This window comes from Haliotis rufescens, unplaced genomic scaffold (genome assembly GCF_023055435.1).
Source record: "Haliotis rufescens isolate VD_foot unplaced genomic scaffold, xgHalRufe1.0.p SCAF_21, whole genome shotgun sequence".
Lineage (NCBI taxonomy): Eukaryota > Metazoa > Mollusca > Gastropoda > Lepetellida > Haliotidae > Haliotis > Haliotis rufescens.
The window spans coordinates 9171053-9190054 of NW_025963902.1; the positions used below are offsets into that span (position 1 = coordinate 9171053).

The 19002-nt window shown below is 41.5% G+C and overlaps 1 protein-coding gene across 1 annotated transcript in view; it reads right to left on the reverse strand.

Annotated features, from left to right (window-relative positions):
- LOC124150822 (nitric oxide synthase, brain-like) overlaps nucleotides 1-19002 on the reverse strand; it is a 257074-nt gene that overhangs the window by 150901 nt on the left and 87171 nt on the right. The window lies entirely within an intron of this gene.

Here is a 19002-nt window from a genome sequence, read left to right on the forward strand (position 1 = left end):
GACATTCGGTTAATAAAAAAAAATGGAGTAACTATTTTTTAAGGAATCTTAGACGGGACATTGTCGCGTTGTCGCATTGTAGCTTTGTCGCCCATACAAAGACAAGCAGAAATTGTCAAAATTAACCACAGCGCGACAATGCGACAATGTCCCTTCTACGCTTCCATAGTTTTTAAAAACTAATTATGGCATAACTATATAAGCGCGAAAATATCCTAAGCTAATCACTTGCTTTAAACGGTTGTACGCTTTTATTCAATCGGATCTTGCAAAGGCACGCACGTACCTCGGATTTTCGAGACTGACTGAATCGAGGCATGTACACTCTTGCGTCATCGTTACCGACAAAGTTCGTGACGTTGCTGACATCGCTGTGAGCGCGTGGGAGGCCGCCATGTCTGATGAGGGCTACGAGTCTTTCGCATCCGTCATCGTTGCCTCCTCAGCAGGGTTAGTTTATTTGGCGTTAAAACACATAAAATGTTAATTCCTTAAAATCATTACTTTCCGGGGCGGGAAAGCCCATGTTGTTTATCTTACTTGAGAAACAATAATGAAGTACTACTACGAAACGTAAACAGTCTTGCATTGATATATATACAATATGCATACACAAAGGCAGAAGAAAATATACTCCGACAGCGAACAGTAAACATGGTAATATGCGACCAGTCAGACAGGTGCTACCTCATTTGCCTGTAGGGTTAAAGTTTACATGGACGGTGTGGGAGGAGGGTTGAACCATGCATCCCGTGTCACCAAGTTGGCATTCCGTGGCAGAATATGTCCCCAGTATTTACTGATTGTTTCCGCGGGGATTCAGAAACAGAATATGTCCCCAGTACCTAATCCTTTTTTTCCGTGGGGGTTCCGGGACAGAATATGTCTCCAGTTCCTAATGCTTGTTTCCGTTTGGATTCCGGGACAGAATATGTCCCCTGTACCTACTGCTTTTTTCCGCGGGGATTCCGCGACAGAATATGTTCCAAGTACCTAATGCTTGTTTCCGTGGGGATTCCGCGATAGAATATGTCCCAAGTACCTAATGCTTGTTACCGTTGGGATTCCGGGACAGAATATGTCCCCAGTACCTAATGCTTGTTTCCGTGGGGATTCCGGGGCAGAATTTGTCCCCAGTACCTAATGCTTGTTTCCGTTGGGATTCCGGGACAGAATATGTCCCCAGTACCTAATGCTTGTTTCCGTGGGAATTCCGGGACAGAATATGTCCCCAGTACCTAATGCCTGTTTCCGTGGAGATTCAAACACCATTATTTACAGGCCGCACCGATATAGCCGGAACATTACTGATTTCGGCTGATTTTGAAAACCTTCATATAAAAATACTCGCTAAGTGAGTCAACGTTCAATGATCGGGCGATACTCAATCACGCGCTATATGAAATACGATGCATAAATAATAACATATTACCATATTCGTTTGTAGAATGAACACTCACACAACTGGGCCCACCGCACGTACATTCATTGTGAATGAGGGTCATCAACAGTTCCATATTCATAATCATAATCAGCTATTCCTAATATTAATATCTTAATATAGATTAAAAACTTATAATGCTTTAGTCTAATTTCTTTTGATAAAGTACAATTAATTTCAAATCGTTTAAAAGTCGATATTTTCTAAAAATGCTGAAGGTAGGCGTAAGGAAGACATTACAGATCGTTTGCTGGTGAAATCTCGTTGTGAGATCTCGAGCTCGCTGTTCTCGTTCCATCTGTAAACTACGTGCACGTGGTTCTCGCTGATGAGGGGAACGACGGAAAGGCACACCCTGGAGATGGTATCTGAACAAAACAGTCTCACCTGTCTGGTACTTCATCCCGTCCGTGGAACCAAAGCTATTGAGTGATAAACACGGTACAGATTTTCCAATCGTTTGTTCTACACGCTTTGACTCGTTATATGTTGTATATTTAATTACTTCGAAGGCAACAATGCTATTAAGTGATAAAAATATACATAATATATAGTGAAAACATAGATTTTCTTTAAGTATCATATGGCATGTTTGAGATTATATGTTGAAACTGATTAAAGTGTGTTATCGATAGTCCAAAACATGATTTGATGACATGATTCTGTCTTTTTAAATATCAGTCGGTCGCAGTATTGACACAGTTATATTTAAACATTTTCAAGCGCCTCAACGATAAAATGATACCGAGGAAATATAATTAAGTATTTCGACGAGCGTGGAGATAACAATGCTGAAAAAACTGTCGTGAAAAGAGTAAAGTATTCACTTGAAGATTTGAATTGACTAAAAAATTACAAACGTTCGATACACTGCAAACAGCCCCATAGTACATGTGCATAATTTAGGTGAGTTGGGGGTGACATGGTGGTTTAACGTCGCGTCCAAGATTATTGCACGTATATAGCGACGTGCATGCACGTGTGTGTGTGGCTGCTTGTACTAGTCCGGACTGATGCCGATTTATAATGCTAGCCCACCAGTCCTTGTTTTAGCCCCTTAATGCCTAGCGCCAGACAGGGTAACAACAAGTACCATCTTTTAACGTCTTTTTGTATGACGCGGTCGGGGATGGAACCCCGGATCTTCCGCTCTCCGGGCGGACGCTGTACCACTAGACCGTGTGTACTTCCACAGAGGGTGCACTAAATGAGCTTGTATTTCTCATAGTCCTATGTTCTTGAACGGAGATTTATAACAGTTGGTCGATATATCTAGCATGTCTAGTTTAACATGTCACTTTCCACATACGTAGACGTGTCACTAGCAGTTGGCTGTAATCTGTTATTGGCAACCGTTCCTCACACTGAAGCTGATACATCGTATATGTCAAACAGTACACTCATAGATGATCGTGTAAATACATGCAGAATATCGCCAGAATACACACGTCCACTAGGTAATAGGAATGTATGAATGGGGCTAATTGTTCTTAACGGTGAAAAAATGTTTCACGTACTAGCATTTCATATGAATAATGAAATGACAAACTGTGACGTTTATGGGCAATATAAACTCATCTTTCATTAATTATATTTCATACGTCCAAATGCAGCTGCTGCATCTATAAAAGAGCTTATATCCATTGATGACGAATCGTATATTTATACTACTCAAAAACAGATAGGGATCATCCGATTCTGTCACATTTCTATAGGTAATATGTCAGGTCACGATATATCAACTATGGTAAAATGAAAAAATCGGATGATCCTTAAATTCTTTTGAGTAGAATATATATATATATATCTTCTCTTGAAAATCACATGCGTGAAACCAATTGAGTAAATTATACAGCTCATCTTTGGACTTTTGTATTCTCTCTCTCTCTCTCTGTGTCTCTCTCTCTCTCTCTCTCTCATATATATATATATAGCTCATCTTTGGACTTTTGTATTATATATATATATATATATATATATATATATGTGTGTATATATTAAGATTTGTTTAATGAATCAGGTGTAATTCGACGACTGTCAAAGTTTACAAAAACTTAGGTCTTAGAAAAAAAGCTTAGGTCTTCCATGCTTCACACCGTACCTCACACTGAAACTGATACATCGGATATGTCAAACAGTACACTCATAGATGATCGTGTAAATACATGCAGAATACTTGACTTAGAATACATGTTGATAATGATAGTATTACGATCATTCAGGATTATATGATACACCAGTCTTCCAATATCGTTCTCATGAAGCAACAGGTACATACAGTATACGAGCAAGTTTTTTTTAATCTTGAGGGAAGAAGAAATGTAATTGTTTTAGTATAAATGTCAAGCGTCATGATAATGCACTCAAGCCGTACGTGGATATTGTTTTTCTTCGATGCCCTTCTGCCCGCCGGTAAAACCGCTCAAGTCGAGTAAGATCGCCTCTGTCACTGCAGTGTGCATTGGCATTTGTATTAGTACGCGGCCTTTTTATCGGACTGGTTCCGACGCAGCGAAGCGATTCCGCGTCTCTATGGCATTTGTGTTAGTTTCTACATGACATGACTATATATGGCCCAGTCACAATGCTTTAAACCAAAAGACCCCGATATGCAGGATTATGTCCCTTTGCTGCCAGGATCCGCTGTTTGTGGTTCAATACGACTACATTATTGCCTGGATACGACCTACATTACGTCTCGTAGAGGATACAGGTTGTAGAGTTCTATGAGTGAGTGAGTGAGTGAGTAAGTTTGGTTTTACGCCGCTTTTAGCAATATTCAAGCAATATCACGCGGGGGACACTAGAAATGGGCTTCAAATATTGTACCCATGTCGGCAATCGAACCCGGGTCTTCGCCGTAATGAGCGAACCCTTTAACCACTAGGCTACCCGACCGCCCCTAGAGTTCTATGAACTGACTACCGCGATTTGACATTGTGCATATTAATACAAGCGACAAAACTCTTTCCATAATCAGAAGAAATATCTGCTAAAAGCAGAGTCCGTTGTAGACTTTATCATAAGTATGCGTATATGAATCACAATCAAATAATGATGACACCAGCTTATTGCGAAAAGTTGACTGTATCCTGCCTCACCGGTGGCGGGCGTCAAATCTCATGCAATGACAAGTCAATTGTTCACCTGAATATATACGGGAAGAAACCCAAACAGGACATTGCATGAGACATACATTTTTTATTTGTCAAATTTAGAAATGTTCCCACATGAATACCATAAGACCGTATGCCTCTTTTGAAATTGTCTATTAAAGACTTAGGACGTAAAAATTGGAGGGGCACGGGTGGCCCAGTCGTCTAAGGCGCCGCACGCCTGAAACTTATGATTGTGGGTTCGAATCCCGGTTCGCCCCGATTATGTTTCTAGGTTTGACATCATCATACCCGTGCTCGTGGGTTTCACCGAAGTGCCAAACGTCTTAGACCTGCATCACTTCAGGCTTTCCTTCCACGTTAAGCTGACACGCCGAGATATAACTGGAATACTTTTAAAAGCGGTGTTAAGCCCAACTCACGCACACCATAAGAACCATGTCGATTGCACTGAAGTCTCTCTTCCGTACTCTCTGAATCTATGCCAGTGCAATATGTATACATAGTATCGTCATAGTAGTGAGTGAGTGAGTGAGTACGGTTTTACGCCGCTTTTATCAATATCCCAGCAATATCACGGCGGGGGACACCAGAAATGGGCTTCACACATTGTACCCATGTCGGGAATCGAACCCGGGTCTTCGGCGTGACGAGATAACGCTTTAACCACTAGGCTACCCGACCGCCCCTATCGTCTTAGTAACTTACTACAAATTCTTCAAGGTAATTCGACATTGCAGTATTTAAATGTAAATTTTAAATATGTCAACACTTCTTTACATGTATTATCGTAAACACAATGTAATAAACAGAAGATCAACTGTGATTATGATAGTACAGTAAACTACGGTTATAACGAACTCAAAGCGACCACTAACTTTAGTTTGTTATAACCGGAGTTCGTTATAAACATATATACAGCATAACTATAGCAAATAGTCGGGACAAAAATGAGTTCGTCATATCCGTCAGTTCGTTATAAGCGTGTTCGTTATAAGCGTGTTCGTTATAAACGTACTTTACTGTAGATCCCAGGTAACGAGTGTATTCTGCTATTGGAGCAGCATGCCTAGGGATTATTTCCCGAGTGGCTCCCAGAAACCATTTATTTTAATATGAGTCGTATCAAAACGCCCCTGACGAGCGAAAGCGAGCTAGATACAATCAAGTCTCGTTAATCCGACATTGTTGGTTGCACATGATTGTGTCGGATTAACGAGTATGTCGTTATGAAACAACCAGGTGTGAGGTAAATGGTATCTGACAAGCACGAGTGCAGCAATCTGTTACTTACACACCCTAAAATCGATCGAATTTAGCATCGAATCAATACATTTTTCTATTCTCATGATCGCAGTGGCGCATTAATATATAATTCAACAGACATGAGTGACGTCATCCGGCTTACTGCTTACGACACAGACCTAGTGTGACCTTCCACAAATAGTTTCCATCATATTTCTGGATTAAGAAGGCGATGTTGATAATGCGAACGAGACAAGGCCAAAGAACATTTATTTACACTCTAAATCCATGACGTTTCGACACAGATGTAGGTGAATTCGATTGTAGCACGAGTAACTTATCAATGAATGACACTCAGGAAAGTAGTCCATCCTAATCTGACCTTAGGTCATCACCATGGAGCAGCCAATCATTGACCCGGATTTCGATTTCACACATATGTTTGGTACCAGTTATTTCAAATTGGTTTCTAAGCCACAAGAGTGCAAGAAAATATGAATATTCATTCTATAATTTCTCTCAGATCTTCCAAGGTGTTATAACACTTCAGCTCATTTGAGCAGAGAGAATATCTGGATAATATTCTAGATTCAAATGCATGATTTCTTCTCCATAATGTTGTCCAGCTGAGAAATGCGAACAAAAACGTCAAGGTGAGAATCCATTGATTAACAATTTAGGAGGTACGTGTCTATGTCTTCAGTGAGGTGTGAATGTAATTGTTTTAGTACCTGATTAAGCCAAGTGGCATCCTCTGTTAATTAGCCGCATATGCTACCTTACCTGACATCAAACAGTAAGTTTGTGCTCGGATGTTAGCCATTAGAACATACACGGTCTTGTTGTTTTGGCTTCCATTTGTGTTGAATGTGTTTCTTTTATGAGGCGGTGAGGTGAAATGGGGTTTAACGTCGCGTCCAAGATTATTGCACTTATATAGCGACGTGCATGTACGTGTGTGTGTGGCTGCTTGTACTAGTCCGGACTGATGCCGATTTATAGTGCTAGCTCCCTGAGATACCATGCCGCAGTTTGACATGAATACCCAGCTCAGACACAGTATACTGTTTCCGAGCCGACCAGTCCTTGTTTAAGCCTCTTCATGCCGAGCGCAGACAGGGTAACAACAAGTAGCGAGAGAGCGAGGTTATCACGCGAGTGTGTTTGGGGATGGTAAATATCCTGCATTAGGAATAAACATTGTATTTAGCGAGCCTTGGCGAGCTAAATACATAGTTTTTATTCCTAATATAGGATATTTACCATCCCCAAACACACAAGCGTGATAACCTCTTTATCATATAATGTCATTCTTTAATTCTGTGCTTCAAAATCGCTTTCCCTCTCCCACAAACATTACCGAAACATTGCGAGTTTTCCTGGAATGCGCGCATTAATATTTATTACGTCACAGTGATGTGTCAGTCGGACAGTGACAGTAGCCAATATAATTCCAACCGAAATCTGTTTCTTATACAGTGGCGAGGCAACATATACGCAAAACAACAATTTGTTTTTAATTGCCTTTCGCGGCAATCCATCGGTCTGCCCGCTAGAGTAACTGCCCTTTGTCAAAGGGAAGCTACTCTAACCCTAGTCTATGAGACGTCACGGCCAGGGTCAGACGTTGCTGACAGTCGGTCTGTCCTGTCATAACGTTAAGAAGTGTAGTCAGATGTACACACAGCGACAAAACGAAACAAGGTAACAATTCAAACATATTTCGGCCAAATTCAACTATTTTAATTTGTGGAGAAGGTTTCAAGCCTTAGTGGTCTACAAGCACATATATGGCTACTGATCCCGCTTGGCTAGGCCTCGTGCCCTCGCAAAATTGTTTCAAAATTTATATCTCCAAAGTTGCCAAAACTTATAAAATGTCTTAGCTACGTCACAGTTAGACACTGATTTTCAGTATATTAGACTGTTCTTTTGATAATGATAGCAATATCCCTGTAGTTTATCCAGATTCCCGATGGTTAATTGAACTTAATTCTGACGAGGGCGACGCCATGTTTGTTTATAAACAGTGAAAGTAGTCCCTACTTGACCTTTGACATTTGCATCTCTATCCGCATATGACTCCGACGGATAACGTTTTTATCCGTTGGCTTTATCCTGCCGAGAAACCTACCCATTATATGATAAATATATATATATATACACACACACACACACATATATATATATATATATATATATGTTGTCCGACACTGAATGAACAACATCGTATGTAAAATTAACTTCTAGTAAACTTCCATTTTTTAACATAAGGTCATAAAAATATTCATAAGAAAATATAAGATGAAAAGTTGTAGAACATACATTAGATGCAAGCGGCAATTGTACACCTGTGCTTATCAAGTAGGGCATCCTTGCTTCATTGTCAACGTCTGACCAGAAGAAAAACAATGCAATCATCTATGGTAGGTCGAGTTGGTTAATTTACAAAACAAACACTACAACTGATCACTGGATATCTTAAAAATGTTTGTATCCTCCTTTGAGAGAACGTAATTGGATGTCTTGAATGTCTTGCTAATCCACTTCTCACCGCCCCCCCCCCCCCCCCCCCCCCCTTCACACACACACACACACACACACACACCTCCACACACACACACACACACACACACACACACACACACACACACACACACACACACACACACACACACACACACACACACACACACACACACACATACTCCCTCCCAAACTAAATAAAGAAATATCGATACTTCTAAAGTACGTACTTACTGTTTTCATGAATACAGCGATGTAGCGGCCGGGCGGCGTTCCCTCACAACGCATCCTGTTATTAATGAAGGTGAACCCCCCATACACGGGGTGTAATGCAATGTTTCCGTTAGCCCGAGGGCTGTATTTGTGATATCTACATGTGTTCCTGTAGAGAGGTGTAAATAACACTAGAAATATTTCTATATACGCGCATTCTTGTATGGGTGAGATGAGGTGAAAAGGGTTTTAACGTCGCGTTCACGATTGTTACACGACGTGTGTGCGTGTATGTGTGTGTGTGTGTGTGTGTGTGTGTGTGTGTGTGTGGCTGCTTCTACAAGTCCGGACTGATGCCGATTGATAGTGCTAGCTCACTGAGATACCATGCCACAGTTTAACATGAATACCCCACTCAGTATACTGCGAGCCCACCAGTCCTTGTTTTAGCCCCTTAATGCCGAGCGCCAGACAGGGTAACAACAAGTACCATCTTTTAACGTGTTTTGGTATGACGCAGCCGGGGATGGAACCCCGGATTTTCCGCTCTCCGGGCGGACGCTTTACCACTAGACCGTGTGTACTTCCACAGAGGGTGCACTAAATAAGCTTGTATTTCTCATAGTCCTATGTTCTTGAACGGAGATTTAAAAACAGTGGGTCGATATATCTAGCATGTCTTGTTTAACATGTCACTTTTCACATACGTAGACGTGTCACTAGCAGTTGGCTGTAATCTGCTATTGGCAACCGTTCCTCACACTGAAGCTGATACATCGTATATGTCAAACAGTACACTCATAGATGATCGTGTAAATACATGCAGAATATCGCCAGAATACATACGTCCACTAGATAATAGGAATGTATGAATGGGACTAACTTCCTTAACGGTGAAAAAATGTGTCACGTACTAGTATTTCATATAAATTATGAAATGACAAACTGTGACGTTTATGGTTAATATAAACTCATCTTTCATAAATTATATTTAATACGTCCAAATGAAGCATCAATAAAAGAGCTTATATCCATTAATGACGAATCATATATTTATACTACTCAAAAACAGATAAAGATCATCCGATCATCTGATACTTTCACATTTCTATAGGTAATCTGTCAGGTCACGATATATCAACTATAGTAATATGAAAAAATCGGATGATCCTTACATTCTTTTGAGTAGAATATATATATATATATATATATATGTATATATATATTATATATATACTACTCTCTCTCTGTGTGTATATATATATATATATATATATATATATAATACAAAAGTAGCGCTGTAAAAGAATTTAAGGATCATCCGATTTTTTCATATAACAATAGTTGATATATCGTGACCTGACAGATTACCTAGTATAGAAATATGAAAGAATCAGATGATCGTATGATCTTTATCTGTTTTTGAGTAGTATAAATATATGATTCGTCATCAATGGATATAAGCTCTTTTATATATATATTAAGATTTGTTTTATGAATCAGGTGTAATTCGACGACTGTCAAAGTTTACAAAAACTTAAGTCTTAGAAGCTATTGTATTTGTTGGTTCCATGCTTCATGTACGTACACTGCATGTACATATAGAACTACACGCCATAATACGAATATTAAGGGAGAGAGAATATTAATCTAATCAGAACCTGACGTAAAAAGACAGGCTTTCGATGTCCATCTCAGTTCGTTAGAAGGCTACACGTTATTCAATAAGATTAATACGTATGGCAGCAGTTCATTGCATCAGGGGTAAATTCAATTTTCAAAAGAAATCTAAAGTTACAAAAGCGTCTAAGAGATGTAAGCCTATTCCAGCGGTACATGATTGCGCAGAGTCTTTGAAGTGACAGTCTAAGGGGACAGGCCCCTGTAGTGCTTGACCTCCAGCGCACCGCGAGAACGGGTTCAAATCCCATATCCTTTGCGTGCAGTGTTTTACAAGTGGTGGTATATGTTTATGACAGAAATTATTAATCAGCCGGAGTTGGGAGTAAGATGCTGCGCTCCTGTTAAACCCATTCTGAGTGATGACAATCCCCCTCATTGCCCCTTGGGATGGCCAATTGGCCCTCTTACTTAGCCTCGCGCTAGTCACATTCAGCGCACGTTATGTGTGCGTAATGAAGCGGCCATTGATCAAGCTTGCAGAATAAAAATCATTTTTATTCCATTAATGAATATCGGCGTGTATTATACGGTCAAAGCTCGAAGGATCCTCATCATGAGCATCTGATAATGCCATTTCTGCCGTTATGAAGACCTGGATTTACTGGCGCAAGACGTCGGGAGGATTACATCACGTGCGGCCTTGTTTATCGCCTACAGCATTAAAGGGGTGTTGACGCTGGGTGGGGATAGTTGACGAGTGGACGGTGGAACAACGCCTGCCTACAAATAAGTCCCACCAGACAGGCTGTGAGAGTCTGGGTTCTGTATTTGGGTGGTATTGCTGTGGGGAAATGGACAACACATATGGCATATAGATTTGAGACAGGCCGTTATAAAGTCAAACTGGTACAAGGTTCGATGTATGCAAACATGCATTTATAAAAAAAACTTAAGGCTCAAACACACTGTACAAATATATTCAAGTGGATAAAAAAGCTTACATCAATTACCACTTCCTTTATTGTCAAATTAGGAGAGTTTATACTTTGATTCATATGAGACAAGTACTTGACAGTGTTTGCCTGTGGTAAATTTAGGGTAACGTGTGTTTCTACAAAGGCCATTGCGTGTGCTGGTATGATACCGCGGTATTAACTTACAGCTCTACACAGCTGTGTACACACAGACTGTGATTGATTCCAGCGATTTGAATAATGGTAATATTACCAACAAGATAGAGGTAGTCATCGAGCGGTCATTCCAAGCGCTGCTTAATCTGCTCCAAACGAGGCTTATGTTATCTCCTATTTTAGCTTCACTGGATTTTACAAATACCTGATAGTTATAACACTGGTGTCTTGTGCGGAAAGGACCTACGCTATGGCGTTCTTAGGTCACATGCTAATTCAGATCTTCCAGCCTAATGGTATCGCTCAATGCCTTCCTTAACATATTAAACTTCAGATTTGTTTGTAGCCTGACTGAAGCCATTTTCCACTGTGCCACCTGTTTCTATTTGTCTTTCAAACTTTTGCTTAAGCTCGATATCTGCCATAAAACTTTAAAAAAAATTCACTAAGGCTTTGAATGTTGTCCCCTGATCAAACCCGCATGGATGGCATGGCTTTGACATTACTAGGATTAATATAGAGGCTATTCTAGGATTGAAACCCACAATCACCGAATCCTGGCACCTAAGGGGCACAACTCTGCAAAATGAACTGCAGCTCCTTACAATACAGGTCTACCTCTGCCCCCCGATACATTTCACAATATGGCGTTATGTAGCACCGCAGCTATACCTTTATATGGATTGTTGGTCATTAAAGAAAAATCTGCCACACGAGCAAAGAGGGGCGACTTCGTTTATTGAGGGGCGGTCGGGTAGCCTAGTGGTTAAAGCATTCGCTCGTCACGCCGAAGACCTGGGCTCGATTCCCGACATTGGTACAATGTGTGAAGCTCATTTCTGGTGTCCCCCGCCGTATTGAAAATTGCTAAAAGCGGCGTAAAATCAAACTCACACAAACTCACTCGTTTTTTGATTCGTCAAACGTTCTGCAGACAAACCGAATCACGAATACACTCAAATGCCAATACTTCAAAAGTGGTTAAAATGCCCGATCTGGTCCGTCAATGGTCCTGATACCGTGGAACGTACCGTTCCCAAAAGGCAGGGGCATATTTGTTTTTTGTTGCATCAATTAAATCAGCGAGCCTGTTAGTCGCCTCTCACGGAAAGCATGTGTTGTAACCAGTTCTAACCCGGGTCTTCCAAAGGGTCAGAGGTTTATGCATTCGCCGTGCAGAGTTGCGTCCCTTGGGCGCGCCAGAAACCTATGATTGTGGGTACGAATCCCGGTTCGCCCCGATTATGTTTCTACATGTGTCAGCACGATATCCGTGCTCGTGGGTTTCACCAGAGTGGTAAACGTCTGAGACCTGCATCACTTCGGGCTTTCCTCCCACACTAAGCTGACACGCAGCGACATAACTGGAATACTGGTCAAGGCGGCGTTAAAAACCCAACTCACACACTCAGGTTTGATTATATCCTAGCGATGATACAGCTCCAATATTGCTTACTAAAGCACATGAAATTATACTCACTCACAGACGTTATAATTAACCCATCTTCCCAAGGCAAGGGCGTTAACTGAATACAAAAGTCCAGTTTCCACCCTTGCCGAGCTAGGCAGGAATTCCCAGGCTCAATCGTAGCGTTACTAGTCGCTATTACGAGTTATGTCCTTTCTATGTCTCGCCTATTGACCAATCAGATTCACTCTCTCATATCACTTGCATTTGATTCAAACAAAATGACGGCGCCCAGTCAAGACGATCTGGTCGAAAATCAAGATCTACATTGTGATAAAACGGGTCTTACCCCACAAAGTGCATCAAATCACTTGTGCACCTTGGTTAAAAACATGAAAAGATTTGCTTAATATCTGTCTACGCCCAGTGTACGGTACACATATTTTGCGAATCCTGCAGTCGACCTAAATCTGCATGTTGAAATCTATGTTGTTTACGAACCGGAAGTCTAGTTCGTTATGCGATTTGGATTGCACTATACATAGACTCGTTCGTCCTGCCAAAATCTAGCCTAGTTCGGTAAGTGAGCGAGTGAGTATGGTTTTATGCCGCTTTTAGCCATATTTCAGCAATATCACGGCGGGGGACACCGGAAAAAAAGGCTTCACACATTGTAACCATGTTGGGAATCGAACGCGGGTCTTTGGCGTGACGAGCCAACGCTTTAACCACTAGGCTACCCGACCGCCCCTCTAGTTGGGCAAGGGTGGAAACTTGAAATTTATAGTCAGTTAACGCCCTTGCCTCAGGAAGATGTAATAATCACGGAATTTATAAGATTGGAAACACTCTTCGCCATAAGTAAAATTTGTAAATTCTTGTAGATAATATGCATGTTCCATGAGCTTACATGATCTCTTACGAGATCTGAAGCCAATGTTCAAAGCTACCCAAAGTAACACCATTGTTCGATAGTTTCACAGATAACGTGTCTCCTTTGTGCTACACGCCCTTGTCTATCGCGTACATCTGGATAGTCACTGACCACGTGATCTGTGACGTCACAACCCCGAGGCAATGTCGGATGATAGAGATGCCTCCCTACAGGTGCTGGTGATGTCTCTATGACTGATTACACTCAAAAAATACCTCTCGGTAATTGACTAAAAACTACCTCTTTGATTGGATGTCGCGTCACAACGAGGCAGCGGCCTCGACCCTAGCACGTTCTTGTACAATTGGACCGCGGGCTAACGTATGTGGCGAGATGCAGCATGGCTTTTTTTCTGTTTCAGCATCACCGTCTGATCAAAGGTATTGAGACATGTATGCATATATCATAGGCGTGGGTTCATCCACGTACGACGCAAGCGCAGGTAATCAACGCAAGCGGTACTCTTTGAACACCGCTTGATTTATTCTGAACGTGACAATGTAATTACATGCGCATTAACATTTACGACAGTGCAATATTTCAAATCGTGGAGTATTTTTCTTTCAACTTTTATTCTGTACTTGTTTGTGAATGTTAGAGTAAATTGCTCCGCAAATACGAAAATAACCAACTTGTTTGAAAGTTGACATTAGCGTCGCTCTAGACACTATTTCTGTTGTGTGCCGTCCTGACAGGCTCATATAAAACAGGTTTCACACATTTACGATTTTGTGGACATATACAATCTTGATATTAACGCGAGCGTGAATTAAATGCGAAAACTGCGAGTGGTCTTTGCTCGCATTATTAAACATCGCATTTATATCAACAATAAGACATTTTGGATAGCAGAAATACCAACTTAGACATACGCTGAAAACAAACAACTATGTATTCCACATCACTGTTTATTGAGCAGCACTTGTCACAAGTATATAAACAATGCCATTCAAACACTAATTACATCCTGTGAATTGTCAATGCTGGGGTCAAGACAAGCGTTCTACTCACTTGCGTCATCACTGATCACACCTGCAAGTCCAGACAGACGCCACCAAACACGATGTCTTTGCTCTTTGCGACTCCATCAAAGGCCGACACGAGCTAGCGCGCACGTATTGTTTTAGCTGAAGTACTCAGCGCTAATAAGCGGTTCTATTCGGTGTGTGATTGGATTAATGTAAGGTTGGATTAAGGTGAGGATTCTAAACCTGATAGAGGACATTTTCTTTAGATATAATTCCACTGATGCTTCAGAGGAGGGGGGTGTCGCTTTAATTAATTATAATCTGTTTCTTTTATAATATGATTTTGCTTTGCAGCCATTACGTCAACATAATACAGTATATATTAAAGGCATACAAGCCACTATATGGCAACATATAAAAAAACGTATATTTCATTTGTTCATAGCTTAAGTGAGTGAGTGAGTTGGGTTTAACGCCGCTTTTAACAGTATTCCAGTTATATCGCGGCGTGTCAGCTTAATGTGGGAGGAAAGCCCGAAGTGATGCAGGTCTCAGACGTTTACCACTTCGGCGAAACCCACGAGCACGGGAATGGTGCTGACAAACCTAGAAACATGATCGGGGCGAACCGGGATTCGAACCCATGATCATAGGTTTCTGGCGTGTCCAAGGGACGCAACTCTGTACAGCGAATCGCGGCGCCTTAGACAACTTGGCCATCCGTGCTCCCTCAAAGCCTAAGTAATGCCTTTGAAAAGTATAATGGTAGAAATGTGGAGGATATTTCCAAATATGAAGCATTAGTGACAAAAATGATGTCTGATGGATATTACTATTCCGACTTGTGCCATATGTTCCCGTGTTCTTTTAAGGCGAACAATTGACTTGACTTTGCATGTGTTTGTGACGGGCGCTCGCCTTCTCGCGAGAACCTGGTATCATTACTGTTTGATGGTGATTCATAACCACATGCTTATGATATAGCCGGAATCGTACAATTTACTCTGCTTTTAGCCATTCTTGTACCTTACAGTGACGGCGTGTATTATTCGCCTCAAGTACAGTAACCAGTCCTTAACTCGATACTCAAAGGTAGACATCGACATCTTGTGTTAGTGCCAAGCGCTGTTTAATTCCCAAACGAGTCTTACATTATTGTACTATTATCAGCGTCATGGGTTTATTCAACTCCTTTGTTTGCAAGAACCTTTGAATCGAGATGTTGTTGTGGTACTTATAACGCTAATATAGTGTGAAAAAGTTTCATTGTGATATATTTAGGTCACGTGTTACTTTAGGACTTCCAGCCTTTGGGCATCGCTCGATGCCTTCCTTTAATTATTGAGCGTCAAAGCCAGAGATTAACCAGTCTCGATGATCCTCCAAAACAGATTGTATTGGGCGTAAACGGCAAAATAGGGGTGACAATTATTTGAATTGATCGTTGAAAATCAGTGGTGACACCAGGTGTTTGCAATAATAATAATAATAATAATAATAAATATGACAATAATAATAATAATCCATTTGTATTGCGCTTTTAGTCGTATTTGAATTCCTATCGGTTCGGTGATCAAATATAAACACTCAAAAACTCTCGAACTGAGGATAACCCGATGATCCAAATGACTTCGAGGTCACAAGGTGTCACTGAATTCGGCATTCCACGAGTAGCAAGTCGGACTGTTGGGTCTTTTTTTTTTGCTTCAGACAGTACTCACATGCTTCATCAATACTTTATGTGCTGTTGTCGGCGTGAGGCGCCGCGAGCCCTACAACCAATGTGACGACGTCTTGTTGTAATTGACAATTAAAGGTCATAAAATGATATGAATGGTTGTAAGATTTGAGAGCTGGTCAAAGGGGCTGGCCAACTCTCATAAAATATGGCTTGGTACTTGAGTCTGCCAGCCGATGATATTAGAATCAACACCCCGAGGCCATTTATGGCGGTCTGTATCGCACGACAGCGTAGGCAGAATGATAAAGTGTCTTCTGTTGAGGTACCGCGAATAGCAGAACAATACAGCGGTCGTGTTTGTCGGCTTCCTTCCCGCTGATCGCATTTCCATATAATAATTAATACGTGCTGTGCAGTTTCATCTGGATTTTATGATTCGTTTGGAGTGTTAATTTGATTGTTTGGAGATCGCTTTCATGCGATTAATTGATGCCGCGAATCAATATTGAGGCAATTAGCTACGCCTGTCTTTGTATTACGTGGTGTTTACTGGGAAGGACTGCGCATTACGGCGAGGTATCAAATACATGCTCTATAATTTGAACAGGGAGCAAACCACTCCATGTATGGAAATAACTGAGACGAATGGGCCCATCTTCATTAGATTGCGTCGAAACGTCAGTTTGATTATCTGCAGTCTTTGGTGGGTGGGTTGGGTTTTGCGCCGGTTTTGGCTATATTCCGGCAGAATCATGGCGAGGAACGCCAGCAATAGGCTTCTAACCATGCGCCCATGTGGGAGATCGAACCCGGGTCTTCGGCGTGACGAGCGAACGATTTAACCACCAACAGTGAACACGTCTTCCAATTACTGACTGAGTATGGTTTTACGCCGCTTTTAGCAATATTCCAGCAATATCACGGCGGGGTACACCAGAAATGGGCTTCACACATTGTACCCATGTCGGGAATCGAACCCAGGTCTTCGGCGTGACGAGCGAACGCTTTAACCACTAGGCTACCCGACCGCCCCTCTTCCAATTAACGACATGTAGAAACGCTCTCCAGTAAACGTGTTCGTTACTTTCTCCTCTGTGATTGCTTCCCTGGTAGCAATTCTGTCATTCTATGTTTACAATTAACGTCTAAATGATGGAAGACCAAACAAACAAATATACAACCGGGCAAAAGTATACATCCACGTTTGATGGTGGCCAAAATGAAACGAAACAAGAAATGGTTACTCGATGGTGATGTATTTGATTCGGGTATCATAGTTGTGATTTGGACCTTATCGGCAGTCTGTACATAATCGAATCTGTACATAATCGAATTTTATACGGGTATCGTATTTTTCCCCCTTATGTTTGCGGTGTTTCGGTGACTGTTTACAGCCAATTTGGTTTGTTTGTCTGTTGTGTAACGCCGCACTCAGCAATATTCCAGCTATATGACGGCGGTGTGTAAATAATCGAGTCTGGACCAGACAATCCAGTGATTGACATCATGAGCATCGATCCACGCAATTGGGATACGATGACATGCATCAACCAAGTCAGCGAGCCTGACCACCCGATCCCGTTAGTCGCCTCTTACGACAAGCATAGTCGCCTTTTACGGCAAGCGTGGGTCGCTGATGACGTTTTCTACCCCGGAATCTTCACGGGTCTTTTCGGCCTGGTAATGTTTTGATAACGCCTGCAACTGTTTGGTCTAATCAATTTTCAAGTGTATACTTTCCCTTGCCAGGCAGTTTAAAAGACGACATGTCGACAAGCCCCCAGGTCAATGTGTTCGTTACTTTCTCCGTCATTGAATGCTTCCCTGCGAGCAAGTCTGTCATTCTATTTTTAGAATTAACTTCTCAATGAAGCAAACATAACAAAAAATGCCTAGACGGGGCTAACGAATATGTAGCACTGAGAGACCGAGGTTGTCCAGGGTGTCGGGGACGTTGGAGTTTTTTGCAACAGAATGTGTTCTTTTCTTGGTGCTACTAGTGCCCCAACCAATTATCTAAAGTGCACATTCAGATATGCGACTCAAAACAAGTTAAAGAACACTCACAATCATAACGTTGTGTGTTGCAATGACCATCAGCCATGACAGATTCACTCAATTCAAGGGGGCACGGGTGGCCCAGTCGTCTAAAGCGCCGCGATTGTTTTGACTTGTCATCTTAAAAGGGCTTACCAAGACTATGTTTAGACAATAACACACAGGTTATATGGCTGCAAGAACACCTCTCTCTCTCTCTCTCTCCCTCTCTCTCTCTCTCTCTCTCTCTCTCACACACACACACACTCACTCACTCACTCACTCACTCACTCACCCCCTCTCACACACACTCACTGATTTTCGCAGTCCGACAATACCTAATCTCATTTATGCACTGATGATATAACTCTAGCACCTGTATGAGTCGAATGTTATAAGCAGTTGCCCCATCAACAGATATATTATGGTTATATGGCTGCAAGAACACCTCTCTCTCTCTCTCCCTCTCTCTCTCACACACACACACACACACACACACACACACACACAACACACACGCACACGCACACGCACACACACGCATACACACACACACACCTGGTTTCTTTGATATATACTACTAAAACATTTATTCGTATGAAAGGTTCAAAACAAGCTGACATTCATTATGTAAACCTCATTTGGACGTGAATTATATTTAAGTTGTATAACAATTAACA